A 24,723-nucleotide genomic window follows, 5' to 3' on the forward strand; every position below is an offset into this window, starting at 1 on the left:
AGATTAGCACAAAGTAAATGTTGCAGCATCTGAAACATGCCACTGAGTATCATGAAAATGGCAGAAGTTAATCTCTCACCAGGAGGTGGAAGAACTGAGAAATTGTTCCCATAACTAGGCCTAGCAAAGGCTGGAGAGAACAAGGCCTTTATTTGGGGACTTTAACATTGTCATAGATGTCCCCAGAAAATATAGTTAAGCTACTTAATGTCATCTGATTTTGTAAAATATCCCTTTATTGGTATAACCTGTGTTTACTAGAGATCTCTATACTTCTGTTACTTAGGAATAGATAATCATACTAGCAAACATAGATTAAGTCTACCTGTGTAGCTTAGGAAGGTCTTAAACTGACTAAAAACTTCTGACTCTGGCAGTTTCTCTTGATAGTTATCAGGCACATTTGCTGAAGAATCTTTCTTTCATTTGTAGCTTCCAGCCTTTATTCTAGTGGGCTAATACAAGTGTACATCTTAAGTTACATTTAATTATTATTTCCTTTAAATGCCCAAGAATGGCTATATTTTGGTTTTAACTGTTTTGCTGGGTATCTATGATCAAGTTGGTCAAATTGACCTGGTTCCTGTCTTGTTAAAGAGTCAGCTGAGTTCCCACAGGGGTCACTCGTACAGAACTTAAGAGCGGCTCCTTAGCTCCACCAGTGACTTTGATTAGGCAGGGTCTCTTGATGAGGTGACTTCCTTTAGAAACATCAAGGGATGTTTCCCCTTTTCCATGACCCTCCTCTGCAGCAGATGCACTGGATAATTTTTCATCCTCTAGTCTCAACAATCTCCTTGATCAGGAGGTTGTGTGACCCAGAGTTGCAACGCTCCTTAGAGAAGTTCTCTTACTCCCTGGGTTCAGGCTAACGTTGAGGGCAAGACCCAAATATGGACTTTTCTTGACCTCTGTATTTAACTCCAATTTCTAAGTTTGATCTTAATTATCCAGCAAGCCAGTCTCACCAGTCATAAATTAAGAGTAATGGGCTTTAACTTTAATGTCCATAACTTTACAGTTATTTACCCTTTTATCTAACTGGAGTCTGCATTAGTACTGGAAGTTACCACTATCTATTCTATAGGTGATGGCTTATTATCACAAGTTACCTAGGTTGTTTGTTCTTGGAGCAGCTACTTCTGCAAAACATTAACAGGTAACAGTTTTACAAAATGAAATTAGCAAGAGTAAAAATATATTCAGCTTGTATAATAGCTATCTTGAATTTTGATTGAGAACTACATTCTATCCCCTATTTGAGATCACAGTACTTTTACAACAAGAACCAATCTTTTGACTATAACTTTAAATAAGCTGAAGTCTGGCTTATTTTGGAGCTATTCTACACACAGTGAGATGGGAGGCAGAGCCTTATCTCAGGTAAGGCGTGGCTCTTTACAGATCTTAAGTGTTCTAATTCTGATGTTGATCTTTGCTTCTTTTCCTTAAATACCATTAAGTAGTTTACATATACTGTTTCCTGAGTCTATATAAACTTTATAATTAACACAATTTAACATAGTATCTAAAGCATGAATCAAAGAAAGGCTGAGAGAGCTTTTAACTTTCCTTTTGTGTGATTAAGTGGCAAAATGTTTTCATGTTTCTTTCATATTTCACAATATTAACCTTTAAACAAATCAGACTCTAATGTTTAGAAATACATTTACATTTGAAATTCTTTATCCCAGTGTAAAAAGTAACAAATTTTACACATACCCTATTGATAGCAGGTCCTATAATAGAACATTAAATGATAGAAATAAATCCCCAATAAAATTTACCCTTTATAAGTTTAAGATTACCATTACAGACAAGTTTAATCTGGAGGATAGCAGAGCTTAATAAATTCCTTGCTTTAAAAACTTGTGGTCCTGAAAAATATGAACACATTTAATATACAACTAGTGACCATTTCACAATTACCTTGACACTTTTATCTTACCAAATTTAGTTTTTAAAGAAAAATGTAGACTCTGTAACATAATACAATAATCTAACAGTTGTTTAACCATAATTGTATACACCTCAATTTTTAAGACTAATTGTTCTAAAGAATAAACTTAATAGACACAAAGTTAAGAGTAAATTAGTGTTTCAAATCCTTGTCATTTTACCATGTCATTCTACCATATAGATTAAACTTTGGTTTATATCAGAACGTTAGTATTTCACCTTAGGAAAAACCTTCAATAGTTTTAGCTGTCTCACATACATATAACCAACTTAGTTACACACAAACTTGTTGAAACTTGCCCTTTACTTACGCACAGACTTTCTTAGCACTTACTTAGACCCTCATGTATTTCATCACACAAGCACTTTCTTACCCAGAAACATTTCCTTTTTCCTTTTACTAAATATATTTCCATACCCAGAACCTTTTATTTTCTCTTTCCTATTCGTTGACCCCTTTTTGTTCACATTCTGAAACAACTCTTATGAAATTTCTGAATTTAGATAAATTACTCTATTTTAATAAGATTAAATATTCTGTTATTTATAGTACTCTAATTGAAACACAGTTGAAACTTTTGGGACCCTTTGTATATAGAAGTGCACTTGTTAGGACATAACTCTTAGTAACCTTGTTTTTAGTTTAGTGATGACACAAAGCAAGTTTAAACCCTTTTATTTACCAACCTATGAAAACACCAATAATGTTTAAGTATGATACCCCCATGGAATTTAAGGAGTTAAAAGTACTCGACGTTATTTAACAATTAGCATTTTAACTTTGTAAATTAATCAGATGTCTCTACAAATACATTAGAGTAATCCCATACATGTTAACTCTAATTCACTTATTCTGTAAAAACCAAGATATCAGACAAGTGTTCTGTACAGTATTTGCTGTCTCTTTCCTGTTGAAGAAAAGTCCTAGAAACAATTGATATTAGACACTTTATTAACATCAATATTTTATTAGCTTGACCACCTAGAGACTTGCAAGTTATTTTCAAAGACATTTTACTCTTATTAGTTTACCCAATTTGAACCTTTTTAAATCACGTGAATTAAAAGTATCTGGATCCATTTTTAAATTTTAATTTTAGGAGCGCTCAGTTTTGATACAGACAAAACATGACATCAGACAGCACAACATACAAATAACACAAAATCAAGCCCTTGTAACTTTATAGGTGAATCTCCATTGCAGTGTAACAGATGTTCAAAAACTCTAGTTGAATAAAAAATAGAACTGATCAAAAAATCATGAGCTCAAAAAAACATATAATTAAAAATATAGCATTTACTTTGCTGGAGTTTTAAAGATGGAGTTTTAAAGACTCTTTTTTTTTTTTCTTTCCCTGGGTTTGAGACCGGTCTCCTACTGAGCCTTTAGGCTTCTTTTATTTATATTTCAATGTAAGCCTTGACTGAGATCTGGAAGGATCTAACAGGTTTTAACAGAAACTCTGTGTCTAAGGCATTTTAGCCACCTCATCAGGACAGGTTGGATGTTAAAATTATGAGACCTTATTTTTCATTACTTTTGAGACTGAAGCTACTTTGCTAAGTTACCCTTCAGGGCTGTCGGGAGGGGGAGTCCAGAGAAGGAACCTTTGGGGTCCACCCGAGAGTAGCCCGGGCCGAGAACCCCCCAGTTGTTCCAACCCTTCCTCCACCTTGTCCACCACAAACACACAACAGAACCAGAACCAGATACAGACGGGCGCCAATCTCTGATCCACCAATTGAACCCCATCAGCGCCCTTACCGACGGAGACTACCAGGCGTCCCTGGCTCTCCTTCCACCCTTAGGGCGTCCCCCAGGGCTGCAACCTGTGGCCCCCCAGGCACGTCTGCCGGCCACTGTTCGGCCACTCTCACGAGTCACCGAACGGTTGCCACCGAAACCGAAAGCGCGCTCACAGAACCAGACCAACTAACAAAACACAAGACAAAGACAGACAACTTCGGGGTACCCCTTCTTACCTCCAAGGTCGACTCCGCGGATGAGGGGGGCCATCTTATCCCGGGCGAGCCCCCAAATGTAAGGCCCCCAAAAAGGAAACCCCAACTCTGTCCCATGGATGGACGGCAACCCCAATCAACCGCAGGAGGCGTCACTTGATGCAAACCGCAAGAGGTGTTTATTCCAGCGCGCTGGGACCCGACTCCAGGAGTCGAGTCCCTAGCAGAAAATCTTGTAGGTTTATAAAGGCAGAAACCACACATCGGGAGGGGTCACACATGAAAGGGGGAAAAGGGGGAAAAAAGGAAAAATGGGGAACAAAGCTGCCAGGAAATTTCAAAGGGGGTCTGGGTTTGCTGACAACATGTTTCACAATGTTTTACAACAGGCTGTAGATTCTGGTCAATAGTTTCTGGTAATCCTACTGTTTGAGCACTATCTGGCTATCAGGCTCAATTTACTCTTTTACTCTCTGTTTGGGAACAGAGAACAGCTTTAAGGGCTTTGTTCCCATTACTGGGAGGGAAACCTTAGGGAGTTGAGATAAAACAGACAGCTTAAAAAATGTCCATTCTTTCAGTCTCCATCACTAGGCAAAGATTTGGGTTCCAGATTCTGGCTAAAATGTAACTGAGCTCTTAGTGAGATCTTGTGGCCATTTCAGATTTTATAATTGGATATTGTTTCAATGAACCAAGAAAATTCTATGAGAGTGCCCTCACTCTGAAGAAAAAACAATTATTGTTGCTCTTTCCAACACTTCGGGGGTTTTAGGCAATTGAAAGTGTTATAGGGCATGAACCATTCTGCCCAGTGAGGCTGCCATGCAGCTCTTTCTCACCCCAACTCCTGCAATCACACCAGAAGGATTTCAGACATGTCACTCAAAGTAGCAGGAAAAAGTTTATTGAAGGGATGGGAAAAAGGAAAAGGGGCATACACAAGAGATAGTGGGTCATCTCAGAGGAGAACGATGGTAAAACCCCTTACTGCTCTCCAGTTTTAGTGGGGGTCCCAGGGAAATTTCCAATTTTTCCCAGGTCCACCTTTTGACTTTTGACTGACAGCATCGAGGCTGTGGGAACTGCCTCGGGGAGAGAATGATGTGGCACTCAGAGGCCGTTTTTAAGGAAATGGAGTCTCCCAGTTTTTGCATCAACTTCCTGTCCCCTTGATGGGTTTATTACCTTTTGAATACAAGCTTTCTTAATGAGGGTTTTGACATTGGGTTGCCAGGGTGATTGAGGGTTGTGACTAGCTTGGGCAATAAGGAAGGCTCTGGGCCACCTGGTAGGGTGGGACCTGACCTTGAAACAATGGCTTTTCTTAAGCAGATGTAATTAATGATGGCTGGGAAGGTTTTCACTCACCAGCCCCCCTCTTCCAGGTGCTTGCCTGTCAGATGAGGCTCCCTGTGCTTTGCAATTGCCCCTAATTGTCCTTTTCCTCCTTAACCAGTCATGAATGACTAGCTGCCTAAGAAAACCTTGAAGTGTCCATACTCATGGTGTCATGCAGCAGCCTATAGGGATTTCCAAATAAATGTACCCAACCCTGGGTCAGAGGGAACCATGTTGGCTCATCTGGGAAGTTGCATATAAAAGACTCCACACTCTGAACCTCTGTTGTTCTGGGGTGAGGTTCCATCCCAAGACACAGGAGACAGCAGCTGCCAACCCAGTCATTGGCGCCTTGGGGAGCCGCCCTCGGAACTGCCCACATCACAGACCAGAACACAATTTCTCTCTTCTTGGTCAACATACAGTCATTCTAAAGTATAATGGAGATGTCATTAGAGATGGTCCTAGGAGTCAGGAAAAAGGGAACCACAACTTGAGACCATGGGATCCTTGATAAACACCATAGAAAATAATTCATAGGAGCAGAGATTTATTTAAAAAGCAAGGAATACATATTCAGGGATTTAAGAGTGAGAGATACTTTGGGGGTTCTCAAACCCTTGGCTTTAAAGAAACTTGGTGGGTGGCATGCATATAAAGGTAAGTGGGATGACATCGGTCTGGTGACCACAGGTGGATTAAGGGCATCTGGCTGTTCTCAGGATCCTCAGATACACATCTTCTCCATTATGTGATTAATAATGTTGGGGAAAATACCCTATAGTATAGGTTTCATATCTGTCTTTGTTCAATCTGTTCTAAAAAATACATGCATTACTGGGCTAATTAACATTGGAATTATTATCAGTATGTGAATATCTGGTAACTTTAATATTGTAAGTGAAGATTTGTAAATTTTCAAGAAAATTGGGAATAACAGGCCTGGGAAAGAGATCTGGCTTGGAAGGAAAGGTATGAGGAATTTGGGCACAAGGTTTTTAGGTTAAAGTTACAGTCTCCTTTTCCTTTCTTTTGTCTCCTTTCTAACTTAACGCTTGTTTCTTTTTGGTCTTAACTCAGGTAGACCACTCTAAAACTAATGTTGGTTGACCACCCCTTTCAAAACTCTAGTTGGATTTATGTATGACCATATGAGATAGTTCTCATGTAAATTCATTGGTAAATAGGCCCAAATAACCTGGGAAGATTTAAAAATTTCATTGGCCAAAATGAGGAACTTTTGAAATCCCCCAATTAATTTATCTGTGTGCACAATTATAAAAAGCTCATCCGGGAGTGAAAGTGAATGGGAAACTTTTCAAAGGTACTTAGAAGTTTATAAATGCAGCTCAGAAAATGTCAACCCCCCCAGCAAACAATAAAGCCAAAATAAACAAAGACTGTTTCTGAACTAAAATTCTTCAAAAGCTGTTTCCTGTTTTCTGCCTCTTCCTGACATTGCAGACACAGCAGCTTCCTGGTGGGCTAGGGCTTAGGATTTGGTCACCTAATCACACCACTCCTGGGTGTGATTCCCCATCAGAGAACCATGATAGTTCTTGGTGTCCCTGATGGGAAGCCGCAGCTTCCCCTTGTAGATACCCTCACTCATTAAAAAAAAAAAAAATCTCAGATCTTTCCTTTTCTCCTTACAAGCACCTGAGAAGAGATTGAAATGTCTAACATTGGAAGACAAATCTGGGCCCCAACAGACACTCTTTTTCTTCCCAATTCCACCTCTTACCCCTTTCCTCAGAGGACTAAGCTACTCAGATGGAGGGGGTGTCTACTGACGTTCCTAAGTCCTAGCTCACACTGTTCCAAGCGGAGCCTTTTCTAGGTTCTCACTCCTTTCTGCTGATTCCATCTACAGCGACGCATCTTCTTACAGGGATCTCTTAGAAACTCCGTGCAAATATCTCCTCCTCTCAGAAGTCTAGAGCAATTATAACTAAGACAACCAGCGCACCCAGACTCGGATTATGATGATCTACAGATTCTAAAACCCCTTCCCTGCATAATTGTCTTTCTAAAATTATTGAAATGTAAAATTAAACAGGAAGGGAAAGCTTTAGAGAGTTCTAAGGAGACTTTCCCAGGCACTCTCAGAGAAAATGCTTGTTGTCCTATTCAGTGAAGGTCTGTGCCCTAAAGCCAGTGACCTGATTAGAAAGTGAGCTAGATTAGAAAAATTTACCAACGAGATAGGTCTCCAAAGTGTGATGTTCTGACAGTTGACTATTTTCATACTCTTTACGGAAGACATTTAGACCTATAAAGGGTATTTTCATTTATAAGTGCATCCCCTTCTTCAGTCTCTTACAACAGGGAGAGATAATAAGTTAAATCTGCATAGCTTTGAGTTTGGAGCCTCTTGTTATCACTGGGTCTTTAGATACACCTTTACTTTTCTCAGCTAATACTGGTGTTTAGATTAAGTTCTAGGTCCTCGAGATATACATTTTCTACTTGTTTCACTTCAGAGTCATATCCCTGGAAGTGCAAATTTAGGGTCAATGTTTTTTTTTTGGAGTAATGGAGAATATCATCAGAAGATTGATAGTGTTAAGGGGGTGAAGAGCTTTTAGAAGGTAGTAAATAAAGAATATAAATCAAAGGCATAAGTCTTTGTTTTCTGTGTGTATTTTAGGTATACTTGTATACATGTTTATTGTATGTTATGTCTACATATGTGCTTCTGCATAGTATCTATGTAGTACCAAAGTGAGTCACAAATAAAACAGTGCTCAAAAATTAAATGTTTTGCAAAGTTCAGATTACCTGGGAAAATCTTAAGTAAATAAGATTGTCACCAGAGGGATTTTGAGGAGGTCCTGGAGAGGGGATGATCAACTCCGGACAAGGGATAATTGAAAAATATCACAGAAAGGAATTTCAAGACCTTCCAGTGGGAGGCACCAACGGATTTATTAGAAAAACAAGGAGACCATGGAGGCTGTCTGGAGAGTGAGGTATGCTTTGGACTCTGGGGTTCTGCTCTGTAGAGGAAATCTCATGAGTGTGGGTTTGAGAAGGTGTGAGTGGATGGCATTAGCCCGGAGGTCACAAGATGGTATCTGGGGCTCTGGCTGTTCTCAGGATCTATAGGTTGGGTCTTCTCAATTACCTGACCAATAGATGCCATTGGGGAGGTCCCTACAATCTAGGTTTCATATCTCCCTTTCTTAAATCTATTCTAAAAATACATGTGCAATTTTTACAAGTTGGTGAATTTCCTGTAACCTCAACATTGTGAGTGAAGACGTGTAGATTTCCTAGAAATCTGGGAGTAGACAGTCCTGGGTGTAAGAGGGACCTGAGGAGTGAAGGTGTGAGGAGCATCACCACCACAGGCTTTCAGACTAAGTTACAGTCTCCATTTTCTTCCTTTTGTCTCCTTTCTATGTATTGTTAATTTTCTTCTATCCTGCCTCCAGACAAATTTGATATTGTTGGCCTGGTAACATGTAGCTGTGTCTTCTGATGAACTAAATACCCATGTATCTAACTGACAGAGTTCTCGGTTGAAGGCTGCCTAACACTGCATGCTGGGAAGATGGTTATCCAGGTTGCTTTCTAGATGACGACCAGCTATCTTTATTTAGGACCTCATAAAGTTTGCACAAGCAATTCAGGTCATTATTAAGAAAGAGTAAATTAGGTAAATGCAAATGGGATGCACATTTATAAAGCAATTCTTCACAGTTTCAAGAATCTTTTTAAGGAACTTAAAATCTTAAGATTTTGTTACATTAAAGTAATGTTTATTAGATGTCTAGGCCATGTCTAGGTTAAAATCTTATAACACTAAGCGTAAGGTTAAAGTTGATATACTTGGTATTTTGCTTTTATATGAAGAAAAAGAAAAAAAAAGACAAAACACATTTGGATCTATTTCCATACTTTAAAATTTTGCTATCAGAAAGCACATATTTATAAAAATCATAGTCTACATAATTGCTAAGAATTGGTAACCAAAACTAAAAAATAAGAAGGGAAACAACTCTCTATATGAGGGAAATGAGACATGTTTATTTATAAAGCCAGTTATGGAATAGAAGAATGTGTTGAAAAAGAAAAGTAAATTTTGTCTTAAAAATGACTGAGTGTTCCAAAATAGGAATGATAGATATTGTATAAAACTAACAGTTTGGACAAGCTAGAAAAGGTTTGAGAGAGTTATATTAAGGTTTTGGAAAGAAATGTACTTGATTTTATGTGTGATCAAGTTGGTGGGAAATTATATTTTTCTGGAGGTTGAGCATTAATATCAAAGGTACATTGGTACAAAATGAAGTTTAATCCCCTGTGTTTAAATAGCTGTGTTTTCTTGGAGCATTAATCTGCTCTTAACAGGAAATGTTGACAGACTTTTCTTCACTTTTAGGTAATTGGCCTGAAAAATAAAGATTCTATCATTGCTTGAACTTTGTGCCCTAAATAAAAAGTTGTCACCTGTTTTATTCTGTGATGTGCCTGTTAAACTAAATGTGTTAAACTTTTGTTATGCTTGATTAACTTACCAAAATAAATTCTAAATTGTTTTGCTTGATCTAACTTTGGAGTTTCCAAAGGACCCCAAGAAGTCAAAAAGACTCTCGGAACATTTTTTTTTTCTAAATAGATTATTAATAATGTATTCTACTGTTGTGTGAGATTTATAGAAATCTGATCTATTTTGGTGTAAGTTGTCAATCACAATCCTAAAGCTAAATTATTGTGTTATAAAGAGAATCAAATTTCTTTTGTCAGTTGCAAATAGTCACCAGATCTTTAACCATGATTATTTAAATCTTGACCACAAAGTACTGTATGGTGATGCCTTCCTGGAAACTTTTTTACCAGCAACTGTTATCCCAAAGTGTTGTATCTTCTGGGAAGTTCCTAGGATGAAAAGAACTCTAATACAGATTTCCAAGGACTTTGGACTGGGTAAGAATTTCCCCAAACTAATGGAGAAACTGGTGGATATGATACCACTAACCAAAAATCAGAACTAATGTGAAATGGAATGAACAGATTAGGGGTTTCTTTGATCTTTTGTTCCAATCTATATCCATTGACTCAAATTCGCAAAACCTTGGTGCTTTCAGCTCTGAGGAAACAAGAGACTGCTTCCTCACTCTGTAAAGCTTTAGGAGGCTCCTGATTGAACCTGACTTTTACCAGATCTTAACTGGGCCCCAACAGATAATGGTGTTTCCCTCTCTGCCTTAAGCTCTTTATAGAGTACAGCTAGAACCCCTAGACTCATATACTATTTAGGTGTTTACCTTAACGAGGAGAAATACTCCTAGGAGCATAATATCAAATTGTTCTTTGCTGGTTGTCATGGCCTGTTTTGCTTTTGCCTTGTTTAAATCACTTGCCTTTGGTATATCTCAATATCTCAGTACTACTAAAGTGGCCTAGCACCTAGAAAATCAGAAATTCAAGCCTGAGTCCACTAGACTCTGCTGACTTCAGACTGATTCATTTTTTACCTGCTTGAAACTCTGGTTTGCCAATTGCTTCCTCGTTGTTCAAATGTGACCCAAAGCCCCAAACTAACTGCATTTCCATAAGTGCCAAGTATACCCACCTATGAGGATTTGTCACAGGTGATGAATCCATCCCAGCAAACAGTAACATGACTCCTGGGACAGATCTATCCAGTGACATGGAATCTGTATTCTTAATTACTTTCCTTTACAAAGATTTTGATCAAATATCAAAAATCATAATGCAATCACATTGTTTCAGAGCACTTAAAATGGAGTCAGGAGACCACTATTAATCAGATCTCAGGTCTGCAACTGAAACTTTGAACAGGGTTACAGACACACCATTCCCAGTTGTGAATTGATCTTTGAAACATTTCTTCTGCTGACCTTCTATACAACAGAGCCCTTCACTAAAACTACCCAGAGACTGAGACCACCCTCAATCCTTTCTTACAAGACAGTTTAACTTCTAGTAGCAGTAATCATGATTGCTGACTAACAAATGATGTAATCACCAATCCCTTTGCAGTTTAAGCCGAAGAAATAGCTCTTTGCAGTTTAAAGCTACAAATACAACCACCATTTTGTAAGACCTTGGAGCATATTTTAAAGACTGCTTGAATCTGTTTTTCCAGATTGCAATCCTAATGAGCCCCCAAATAAATGTAGTTTGATTTCTGTACTAGGTTCATTCTGTTTTAGGTCAACAACCCTTAGAAATTGCTGGAGCCCCAGTCAGGAAGTCTGTCTTTGAATTGAATTAACAAAAGAAACAGAGCTATTTCTCCCAGCAGTTACAGACATATTTTCCTGATTTCATGTGCTACAATTGGGGCCTATAAACAAACCCACCTCCTAGGATGAAATGCGTCTTCACTTGCTCCCTTTATGGTTTGGATCTTTAGCTACTGAAAAATCTTAGCCAAGTCCCACTGCCTCTCTGAACAAGACGTGCACAGCTAGAAAAAGATAAAAAATAGTTATTGATTTTTTTTTTTTTTCAAGATGAAGCTCAGCATAAAGGTTTAAGAATTTGAGAAACACAACATGAGGCATTTGGAAAGTTCTCTCTTGAGGCTTTTTAGCTAAAATTGGGAAATTTTCATGATGAACTCTCCATTTCTGAAACTTGACTACACCCACAGCAATCTTAGTAGAGTATGGAGGACTATATAGTTCTTCTATATTAAAATGAAAATGAAAAAGAAACTCGATGAGTTTTAGGGACTTCCACAAGGCCAAGAATCTGGTGGGTGAGCAAGCATTGGAACCCCCACAGTTTTGTATCTATTCTAGAACATAAGTTATTACTTTGTTTCCCATCCTTCCCAAATTCTGTTGTAACTATATTTAGTAAATAGTTGAACGTGAAGGATGTGTGTGATAGAGCTCTTAAGTCAACCACTACCCTTGCTGAAGAGAGACAATTTGTCAAGCAGAGGTCATAGAGACATATCGCCACTTTCAAATGGCTTCTGGCCACATCACATGTGACAGCAGAGGCCAAAAGTGCACTGGGAGAAGTGGGGCTCAAGCTGTCTGGAAATTGTTCATGGAGCAGTTGGTGTTTTTGTTGACCTCAAAGAGTCAGAATTTGATATGTGGCATATGTTGTATGGGCATACATACAGTCCAGAGATTAGCATGAACAAGGGAGGGGAAGCGGGATTAGGGTAGATCATTTACAGGACAGAGAATTCAGTGTGGCTGGACACCAATAACTGTGGGAATAGTAGAGTGGAAGAGAAGCAGGAAACGAAACTTGGAGTTAACTGGAATGTTCTGAACATCATGGGGAAATTATTTTGTTGTTGCTATTGTCTTAGCAAAGAAATGACTCATTCCAAGACTTGCCTCTGAAAATCTGGGTATATCAGAAGTTTACACAGAGGGTAAATCTAACTGGGGACTGACTGGCAACAGGGGCATCAGTTAGGAGGTGGTTATTAAAATCCCATGAGAGGAACTAAAGTTTCAGTAGTGAGAATGTCACAGGGATGGCAAGGGAGGATGAGGGAATGGGAAGCTCATAGGCAGACTAGCCCCCTGCCCTCCCCAGCACCAGGGAGGACAAAGTGACCTTGCTGAGTACTCCTGAAGGAGACAGGCCAAGAGTCTCGCAGTCTGTCCATGTCCCTGCCCATCCTCGATTTCTCTTCTGAGTAAAGGCAAGACCTGTTTCTTCTCTTTTTGTGAAAACTACTGAATAAACAAACACTTCTTTAAGAGAAAGAGGATAGAATTTCAATTCAGCAAGCTTGGATTTGTGTCTGGGTTCACCCATTTATAGCCACATGAACGCATATTCTCTCTGAGACTTGGTTTCTTATTTTAGAGGGTGGTTGAGAAGGAAAGATTGGTAGAGTGCAGCCTCTAGTAGTTACTTGATAAAGGGCAGTTGCTGTTTATATCACCTGCGCTCCCATGCAATCGGAAGGGGATAGAAGCTTCGGAGGGCATGATCAAGAAGCTCGCCTGAGGTGCGACTCCTTCCTGTTCCCCCTTTACTTGCTACGAAAGCAGAACTTAAAACCAAATTTTCTCTTCTTGCTTATATATGTTTATACCACATTTGCCAAATGTCCTGTTAGTGAGAAATCAATTTTTCATAGCTTACTGATGTTCTTTTCCAAATGAGAGAAGACTCTCATAGACATTTGGATAAGAGTTAAAATAAAATGAAACATGTTCTGCTTACTCCAGGGCTTTATTTGCCATGACAACCAATACTTTCTGTTACACATTTAGCAGACCTCTTCTAACCTGCATTTGCCATTGTACGTCTTGAAACCAACTTGACAGAGCAGGACTATACATTTTTAACAGTTCCTTTTTAAACAAAAATGCAGCTCCTAAACCATGGTACTTCTTCCTTCCAGAGCAATAACACAAACTCAGAAATAATAGCATTATGTAGCTTTTATTGAGTGCTCATTGTATGCTCTGGATTCTTTAAAGTCTTCCATGATGATCTCATTTAATTATCAAGAAATAAAATAAGCCTGCAGTAAGTGTTAGTGGCTTCTGATATTGCTGCTACTCTCTGTGGTCTTTTACCTATTGTTAGTAGCCCATTTGTTAGGGTTCTTTGTTTCCCAGAGTTTTTCCAAGAAGTGTACCTTCGTTCTTCACCTTCACCTCCTCTTTGTCCCCCATTCTAAATGATGTGGAGAAACCAGCCAAAAATCTTTCTCTCTCTTATGGACTGAATCATATCTCTCTACCATCCCTGTGTTGAACTTCTGACCCCCAATACCTCAGAATGTGATCATGTTTGGAGACAAGACCTTCATAGAGATGATTCACATTAAATGTCATAGGGGAGGAACCTCCGCGTGACCAGTGCCCTTACAAGGAAATGAAGATACACCAAAGAAGCACTAGCACAGGAAGGGCCATTTGTGAACCTAGGAGGGACCTTGGAGGGAAGAAAACCTGCAGAGGCTTTGATCTGGGTTTCTAGCCTCCAGAACTGAGAGGAAGCAAGTTCTGTTGTTGGAGCCACCAGTACATGTTCCTTGTTAGACTCTCCCCAGTGGATCTTGCCTTTTTAAAGATCATCCTCTATAACCTGGAGTCAGCAGACACAGTTATGGTGGGTTTGGTTATTGGGCTGTTTTCTCAGGCTAAGGATCTTTGTGTTTTGCTTGGAATGCCAAGTCCATCCACACACAGTGTAATTACTGCTTTAATTTGCTTTACTCACCAGGAGCCATGGTGCATGCCTAGAATCCCAGGGACTTTGGAGGCTGATATGCAGGAGGATCATGAGTTCAAAGCCAGCCCCAGGAATTTAGCAAGGTCCTAAGTAACTTAGTGAGACTGTGTCTCTAAATTAAAATATTAAAGGTGGGGGATTTGGCTCTGTGGGTAAGTGCCCCTGGGTTCAATCCCTTGTACCAAGAAAAGAAAAAAAAAAAAAAAAATTTGCTCTACCATGTTAGTATCTGTTTTCTTTTTTGTTTCATTTATTCATATCTTTCTTCCTCCTATCCTGCATTCATTTTTATTAAACAAGTGTATTTTACTATTTCATTATTAATGCTTCCATTAACTGTTTGGTTATACCTTTTACCTTATTAGTTTAGTTATTATTCTAGAGATTAAAATATGTACCCTGAATTTATATGGATTACCTTTAATTAGAAATACTTCCCAAATATTGCAAAAATTTGTAACCCATAACTATTTTACTCATTTTCATCCTCCAAGCTATTGCTTCTATGTGTGTAAACACCACAACAATTATTATTGCTTAAAGCCATCAATATTTACAGAAATTTATATTTTCTGACCCTTTTCATTCTTCCATAGAGTTTTATGCTTCCTTGAGATAACTGTCTTTCATCCTAAAGAATTTCTTCAATATTTCTTTTAGTATCAGTGTGCTGGTCACAGATTCTCTCTGCCCTAATTTTTTGGAAACATCTTTAATTTTCATTCATTTTCCCCATATTTTCATTGCATTATAATTATACATAATGGTGGGATTTGTTGTTATGTATTCTTGCATGCACATGGTATGATAATATAATTTGGTAAATATCATTCCCAGCATCTCCCCTTCCTCTCCTCCCTGGCCCACGTCCCTTTCTCTATTCTACTGGTCTCCCTTCTATTTTCTTGAAACCTGTACCCCATCCCTCCACCTGTCAACTTGCTTCCTATTTGCTCTCTAGCCTCCACATATGAAAGACAACATATGATCCTTGACTTGCTGAGTTTGGTTTATTTTGCTCAACACAATGCTCTCAGTTTCCATCCATTTTCCTGAAAATGACCTAATTTCATTCTTTATGGTCAAATGAAACTCCATTGTGCATATATACCACTTTTCTTTATCCTTTCATCTGCTGACCTACATCTAGGCCATAATTTGGCTATTGTGAATTGTGCTGACTGACTTCCACAGTTCTTATTGGGAAGTCTTACTGTTGTTTTGTTTTTGTCTCTGGTTGCTTAAATACTTTCTTTTGTCCTTGGTTTTCTGCAGCTAGACTCTTTCTACCATGGTGCATCTTATTTTTATCTTGCTTGGGATTTGCTTCCGAAATGTGTTTGTTGACATTATTAATTCATTGTAGAAATATTTCAGTCATAATCTCTTCTATACCTTTGCTCCTTTTCCTGGGTCTCTGCATGAATAGGACTGTATATCTGTTCCACATGTCCCTTTGGCTCTGTTTTTGAGGCTTTTATCCTTTTCTCTCTCTGCACTTCATACGTTTTCTACTGACCTGTTTTGAGTTACTAATCCTGTCTTCCACTGCCTAATGTCTGCTGTTGAATCCATCTGTTGAGTTCTTAGCTTCAAATGTTGTTTTTTCATCCTAAGCTGTCCATTTCTTTATAGACTGACAATCTCTGGGGAGCTTTTCTTTTTCATCTGTATTGACCATCTCCTAGTTTTAAAACCTGCATATAGTAGTTATTTTAAGTTATTATTCAACATCCTCCAACATGTGACTTTATGTGTCTCTGCTTCTTCTCTTGATTATCTGGCACATTTTCCTGACACTACCTGGATCAAGTACTGCATACCAGCTATTGCATATAAAAGAATTATAGGGACTGAGGTTTGTGTTATTTTTTCCAGTGTTTTTCCTTTCTTCTTTCAGGCACAACCAAAAGATCAGTCACCCCAATCCACTCAAGAATTGGGCAGGGTCAGGACCGGTTGCAATTTTAGTTAGAGCAACCAGAGAGATAGTGAATCTATCTCAAGGGTGAGGGGTGTTGTTGCTCATTCTAAACAGACTCATGCATCACTTCATGATGGTGATATGTTTTGAGAAACCTGTCATTAGGTAATTTCATCATCGTGCAAACAGAATGTACTTTACACAAACTAAAATGTGTACAATGACGCCAGGCAATATAATTTTATGGGACCATCATTCATTGAGTCTGTTGTTGACTGAAATGTCATCATGAAGCACAAGCCTACACCTCCTGTGAGTGCAAATTCTTCTCCTATGTCCTCCAAGATTGGACATGATTGTGCTTTTCCTCTCCTGCTCAGTGTCCTCACCTCTCATGTCACATCAACCTGCCACAAATGTCCTGGTTGAAAAACCGACCATTCAGTAAGAGAGATTCTACACTTCAGATTGCCATAGAAGCAGCCATGAAATGTTCCACTGGTTTCCCTTCCTCCTTTCAGCGTCCCTCTGGCAATAGCAAGCCAGATTGACAAGCCTCATTCCAGACTTGGCAAATGCCTCCAGGAAAAAATAAAGGGACATTAATCTTTGCTCATCTGGAAAGGGCTCTTTCCTCTCAGGAATTTTAGTTCATCTCTCGCTTTTTGCATCCATGCTTCTCCAATGTCTTTTTAAAAATATTTAAATATTAGTTTAGTTCCATCTTTTGCATAGAGGCCATGATTTCTTACTGCATATTTTATTTAATTTGGAAACAAAATTTCTGCCTTAAATTTGAGTTGTAAAATTTCTCCATAGCATCCCTGTTCAGTACCTCACTGTCCTGAAAAATCAAAAATTCATTTGTGCATCTCTTCAACAAATGCTTATTATTGAGTGTTTATGAAATCCCAGGCACTACGTCAGGTTAGAATACAATCATGTACAGTACGTATACGGCTGTTGTTGACATAAAGGCCTCTACTGAATGGGACAGTGAAAAGTTAAATGCTACAAAAGAAAAGTGTCAAGTACAAGAGTTCAAGTGATTGCTGGCTTAGGTGTAGGGTCAGGTAGGTCTTCTCTGAAATGATAGTCAAGATGAGACCTGAAAAATAAGGAGAAATTATCTTAGTATAGAAAGAAAACAAGATCTTTTCAAGCAATAACCTGAAGTGGGAAAATGATTGATTGCTTTGAGAACACGAGATCTTGAGTGAGAAGGTGCATGGTGGTAGAGGAGGTGAGCGGGGAATTCGGGGCCACGTCATGTTGAGGTTTTCTATTTTACCCACTATGGTTTTAAGCAGGGAAGTGCCAGTTTGCCCCGTGAAGACAGGGTTGGAAAAGAGTCAGAGTGGATGTAAGAAGATAGACAAGGTGGCTATCGAATGTGCCCATATGAAAAAATCATGGTGGCTTGGATCAGGATGACCACAGTGCAAGTGGATACCTAGTCGGATCTGAAATATATCTTAAAGGTAAAGTCGCTGGATGTGGCAATGGAACAACAGAAAGGGTAAAGGGTGAAAAGGAGATATCAAAAGCCTGCCTAAAAAAGATAAAAGCTTCCTCCAGGTCTTTTCATGTCTTAAAAACTTATTTTTATTTTTAGTGCTGGATAATATTTCATTGTCTAGATACACTACAGTTTATTTATCCACTGACCCACTGATGGAAGTCTTGGTTGCTTTCAAGTTTTAGTTATCAAAAGTAAACCTGCTATGAATGCTCACATGTAATTTTTTTGTATGAAGATAAATTTTCAACTCCTTTATATATTTATATATATACACATATACATACTTTTTTTTTTTTTTTTTTTTTTGCTACCAGGGATTGAACCCAGAGGTGCTTAACCACTGAGCAACATACCCAGCTTTTTAAAAAAATTGTTTTTTTTCCTCAATTTTGTGACAGGATCTCTCTAAGTTTCTTAGGTTTTTGCTAAGGTGCAGAGGCTGGCTTTGAACTTGTGACCCCTGCCTCAACCTCCAAACCACTGGGATTACAGGCGTGCACCACAGGCCCAGTTCAATTGTTTTAGATAGATGCCAAGGAGACTGATTGTATTGTGAAAATATGTTCCATTTAGACATCATGCATATTACTAGGTGAAAGAAACTAATCTATAAAGGACGTGTACTATATGATTCCAACTAAGTGACACTCTGGAAAAGGCAAATCTGTGGAGACTATAAAATGATCAGTGGTTGCTGGGGGCTAGGGTTAAGGAGAAATGAATGGTCTGAGTACAGAGGATTTTAGGGCAGTGAAACTATTCTGTACGATTTTATTGTGGTCGATACACATCTTATACATCTGTTCACACAATGTGCCACACCACGAATCAGTTCTAATGGCAACTTCGATGATGACTATGTGTCCATGTAGGTTTGCTGATTGTATCAAATGCAGCACTTTGGTGGGACATGCTGATATTGAGGGCTAGGATACTATGCACATTTGCAGTCGGAGGGCATAGGGAACTCTCCCAACAATCTGCTCAATTTTGCTGTGAACCTGAAACTTCCCGAAAAAGTCTATGTATGCACTTTTGTTTTTATAAATTTTACAAAATACTTCACCTGCACTATCTGACTTCAACCTCATAGTATTGCAGCATGATCAACATTATTATTCCTTTTACAGATGAGGAAAGGGAATCTCAAAGTGTCCAGTATACTGTCTGCTATTAAACTGGTAATTAATTCACAGCTGAGACCTGAAGCAAATTCTATAACGCTCTCTAGCATTCTTTTCCTCTCTACCTTTACTACCTCAGTAGGTGTTTAAGGAACACAAGAGAGGGATTTTATGGCAATTGCTAGAGAATTGATGTCTCTACCATTTTCTCAGTCACTACCAATATGCAGCCATGCCCATCACCAAGTAACTCAAAGCCAGTAATCTAGAACCTGTAAGAATCATGGTGATATTAGAGAATTTTATTTCAACTCTCACAATATTTCAAAATTTGACATGCATTATCTCATTTAACTGTCAGCATAATCCTTTGAAATAGAGACTAATATTAATCCACTTTAGATGTGGTAATTGAGGCACAGATGGATTAAATAAAGTGTCTTAGATACCATAACTAGTATTTGGCCAAACTAAGATGTAACCAGAGTCCACACTATGTTGCCCACTAAGAATTCCAGAGGCAAGTTTTAATAATAAGAGCAAGGAATAGATCAGATAACTGCAAGAAATTGTGAACTTAATGGATCAGGATTTCGACCCTTGCTCTGTCACCAGGGAATTCTAGACTTCAACATATCCCTCGCCTCTCAACTCCTACAGTGTCCTAGATTCAGTCTCTTCTCCCGTAAAATGAAAGGATTTTATCGTTTTATTTCTCAAGCCGGTTTTAATTCAGCGGTATTGAATTTTGCCTGTTTTTAGGTAAGCATCTTTTCAAGAGTAGGTTAATGTAACTTGTGTGGCTGTCCATCAGTCCCCTCATTGACCACCTCCATCACTTCTCTCTTTTGCAATCTTCCCTGTATAGCACAGACCCAGAGTTTCTTGGATGCTTCTGAGCTGGTTTACAGAGTGCTCAAAAAACTGAACTCCATTGATAGCTTGGCAATTAACTCATCCTGCTAGCTCACTTGCTGTGTTAAAGCGCTAAATTGCAGAGGGTGTTTATCATATGTCGGGCTGACAGACTCCTGCTGTCAGCTTAGATTTGCTAAATACCTGCAAAAAAAATTGGTGACTAGAACACCTGGTCTGCAGAGCAGGCTGCACACGAAGCTGTAGGCAGCATCTCAAGAGATCCCTGAATGCCCTCCTGTGCTGCATTTCACCCTCCCCTTTTCAAAGAGAAGGGAAGAAAAAGGAGGTAGCACCCTAAAGGACCAAGAGAGATCTGAGTCTGGACAGAAATGGTTGAGGAAAATAGGAAGCTCCACTGGATGATGCTATATAATGCTAAACTAGTATGCTGTCAGAGAATGTTTCTTACTCTCCACCAGGATCTATGTCAAATATACCAACTGCACCAACTTATTTAATCTTTATAACACCCTAGGAGTTGAACTTGCTCTGGTCATCTGTAGCAGGTGGGATACTTTAGCAGAGTCTACTGGGTTTGCCTGGTCCAAATCTCTGCAAAGCTTGAAAATGTACTGTCAGGATTCTCACTCCTTTCCCTGTTCTCCATATCTACACATGGCTATCCTTTCTGAAAAGTAGATATGAGTTAGCAAGCAAAATAACTTTTTCTGCTTTACTTTTCATCTCAGCTATAAAATTTTGCTGCTTAGGACAAGCACAATTGTCCTTAGACAAGGTTTGAAGAAACAATGCTAGGTTAGCGATTACCCATCCCCTTGGTTAGACAGAAGAGAGCGGTTAATGGGTGGCTGTCAGAGGGTACATTAGCGCTCACTGGATCCTCTATCCATGTAGTAATACCGGCTCTGGCTAGATGACATCCCAGACTTTCACTTGAGAAGCAGCAGTTCAATGGTCAATTGGCTCAATTTGGCATAGTATTTTATTTAAAAATACTTAAATATCAAGGGAGGGGAAGAGGTATGGGGGCAGGAAGGATAGTAGAGTGAAACAGACATTATTACCTCCTGTACATATATGACTACATGACTGATGTGACCTTGAAATATGTATAATCAGAAAATTGAGAAATTATACTCCATTTATGTATGATTTATAAAAATGCATAAATGCATCCTACTGCCATGTATAACTAATTAGAACAAATAAAAATATTTTTAAAAAAATACTTGAATATCAGAAACAGGTTGGTTCTATTGCTAATACTGACAATTTTTTGGAGTCATACATACATGAAGGAGAATTTGTGGATTTTTGCATATACTATCTATGCCATCTTGGGCAATTTATCTTTTTAAGGCTTATGGTTCTTATCTATAAATTTAAGATAATAATATTGCTTATCACAAAGATTAGTATGAGGATTAAAATGTAAATTGCATAGGATAAGGGAGTGTGGTACCATGAAAATGTATGTGACTCTGGTCTCTGGGACTTTGAGTCACAAGTAAGTCACCCATGGTCTCTGAGTCAGTATTTTTGCCTATAAATGGAGATAACAATATGCTTTAGGGTTGTGTCAAGAATTGTATCAAATAATTTATATCAAGCACCTAGAACAGCTCTTATCACAGAATACTACTAGGTCTGTGAGGAAAGCTCCTTCTGTTTATATGCATTCATATTTTAATTTCTTAATTTTTTAACTTATGTTATGATTTGGATGTGAGGTTTCCCCCAAAAGTTCACATATGAGACAATGCAGGAAGGTTCAGAGGAGAAATGATTGGGTTGAAAGAGTCTTAACCCTATCAGATTAATTGAAGTGGATAGGGTATGGCTGGAGGAGATTGGAATTTGGGCATGGCTTTTGGGTATATATTTTGTATGTGGAGAGTGGAGTCTCCGTCTCTGCTTCCTCATCACCATGATGTGAGCTGCTTCCCTCCACCATCCTCTCCTGCCATGATGTTCAGCCTCACCTTGAGCCACAAGGAATGGAGCCAGCTTTCTATGGACTAAGACCTCTGAAACTGTGAGCCTGCAAATAAACCTTTCTTCCTCTATAATTTTGCTGGTTCAATCATTTAGTCACAGCAGCGAAAAAGCTGACTAAAACAACTTGCATACAAACTAACCGACTCTTTGAAGTCAGTAGAGAAGGTCATCTCAATTAGGTTGATGAACATGAATATCACTCAGGAACTCAGTGGATTTAGCGTCTTTGTAGACCCATTAGTTTCTCCCAACATGTGTAGTATAAATTAGGAACTCTAACCACAAAGGCATGTTGGTCTTAGTCCACTCAGGCTGCTGTGCAAACTCCCCAGACTGGGTGGCTTTTGACCAACAGAAGTTTGTTTCTCACAGTCCTGGAGGTAAGAAGTCCAAGCTTGAGGTGCTGGAGACGTTTCTGGAGAGGCTCCACTTCTTGCATCAAAGATGGCACCTCTTGCTCGGCCTTCACATGGTGAGGAGCAAGGGAACTCTCCAGGGTCTCCTTTATAAGGACACCACCAGTCCTGCTCACGGCCTATTCACCGCCCACCTCCTGTTACCATCACAGTGGCCTTCAGCATATGAGTGTATAAGGAAGTCAAAAGTGGGACGGATCAAAATGATGTCTTAAAAGTTGTCAGAGTGACAAAGCAACTCAGGAATGCTGGTGAGCAGATGTCATGGCAGCATGTGGATTCTGTTAGTAGACCAGTGGATTTCCTCTTGAATATGTTCAGCCAAAGTGATTAACACAGTGAGCCAAGTCCATCCTAGGGAGACAGGGCGTCCTCTGGGGACAAGTAATGCCTGCTTTCTCTGCCCTTCCCAAACTGGCACTCTTGTACCAGGATGTCAAGGTCCTACTCTTAACAAATTCTTCCTACTATTTCTCAGTTCTTTGCTTCATGACATTTCCACTTCGTATAGTTATTTGATTTAATTCTTTGAATGGAAATAGGGAACTGTCTTTCTTTTTTTAAATTAATTTTTTAAATTTGTTCTAATTTGCTGTACATGATGGTAGAATGCATTGATACATTTTGATCATACATAAATGGAGTGTAATCTCTTATTTTTCTGATTATACATGTTGCAGGATCACATTGGTCATACAGTCATATGTGTACATGAGGTAATAATGTCTGTTTCACTCTACACTCATTCCTTCCCCCATACCCCTTCTCCTCCCTTCACTCCCCTCTACCTAATACAAAGTAATTCTATTCTTCCCTCCCCGCCCCCCTGCACCTTATTGTGAATTAGCGTTCGCATATCAGAGAACACATTTGAACTTTGGTCTTTTGGGTTTGGCTTATTTCACTTAGCATGATATTCTCTAACTCCTTCTATTTACCAATGAATGCCATAATTTCATTCTTCTTTAAAGCTTCTTTAAAGTGTGTGTGTGTGTGTGTAAATAAGTATGTGTGTATATATATTATATATATATGTATATATATATCTCACATTTTCTTTATCCATTCATCTGTTGAAGGGCACCTAGGTTGGTTCCATTTTTAGCTATGGTGAATTGAGGTGTTATAAATATTGATGTGGCTGCATCAGTATAGTATGTTGATTTTAAGCAAATCTGAACTACTCTAAGATTTCATCGTACTCCAGTCAGAATGGCAATTATCAAGAACACGAGCAACAATAAATGTTGGCAAGGATGTGATCAAAAAAGTACACTCATACATTGCTGGTGGGAATGCAAAATGGTGCAACCATTATGGAAAGCAGTTTGGAGATTCCTCAGAAAACTTGGAATCATCATTTGAACCAGCTATCCTACTCCTTGGTTTATACCCAAAGGAATTTTCTTAGAGAGGATCAAGACATCTTTCCATTTGGACCTATATAAAAACATGGCTATAAGCATTTGCTAGCATTTAAATGACATATATGTAGGCTTCTGTAGTGCTTTCTAAGTAGCTTATCTGAATAGATACATGGACTACTTGTTCCTCCAAGAGATATTTGCATATATGAAGGATCTAGAAGTGGGCAGATTCCTTGCTCTTAAAAGCTACTTTCTAGGGAACAAGAAATATGAGAGCCTCAGATTTTTGATACGAGACCAGTAAGTCAGAGACCAATATCCAAAGTGCTGGTACAGTAACATTGTGGCAAATCAGAAAGATATATTGAAAAAGAGGAAATGTGGGAAGACTTTTGAAAAAAAGTACTGAGTTTGAAGTCAGAAAAACCTTAATTAAGCCCCTGGTTCTGTGATGGGGAATCAGTTATTCATCCTCTGTCCTCTTTCTCTCTAAAGGAGAAGATACCAATGTTCTCCTTACCAGGGTTTTGTGAGGATCAAATGAGATAATACATACACAATTCCTACAGTGATTTCTGAAAATAAAATTAATACATGCATGGCATCTTATTTCATTTTCAATTTCTTGTGAGAAAAAAAATAAACTTTTGAAAGTAATGCAGATTTTTAAAACATGTCCTCTGACCTCCATGTCTAAAAAGAACACTCTGACTTGGAAATCAAATGATACTAAGGATCCTTTGTGGAACATTTGCTGCATAGGGCATGGAGCTAAGTGATGGATAGGTACTGTTACATGAAGAGTCACCTTTTTGTTATCACCTCCATTTCACAGATAAGAAAACTGAGACTCCAGCTTGACATAACTTCATCAGTGACCAAGTTATGAAGTAGTAGAATCAGGTTGGAACCCACCATGCCCACCAGAGTTTATTGACAATGCATTCATCCACTGGGCTCTCTTGCCAAACTAGATTCTTTGCTGAATGACTTTATTTATCTATATGTCTATATGAATATAGACACTGAT

At 38.7% G+C, this 24,723-nt stretch overlaps 1 long non-coding RNA gene across 1 annotated transcript in view; it reads right to left on the reverse strand.

The window, feature by feature from the left end:
- Positions 1-1,876: 1,876 nt before the first annotated feature.
- The window catches only part of LOC306663509, a 141,288-nt gene continuing 118,441 nt past the window's right edge, over positions 1,877-24,723 (reverse strand). The window contains exon 3 of the long non-coding RNA XR_013764453.1: positions 1,877-2,030. This is a non-coding gene — a long non-coding RNA (uncharacterized lncRNA). The remainder of the gene's footprint in view (positions 2,031-24,723) is intronic.

The sequence above is a fragment of the Sciurus vulgaris genome (assembly GCF_902686455.1).
Source record: "Sciurus vulgaris genome assembly, chromosome: 6".
Lineage (NCBI taxonomy): Eukaryota > Metazoa > Chordata > Mammalia > Rodentia > Sciuridae > Sciurus > Sciurus vulgaris.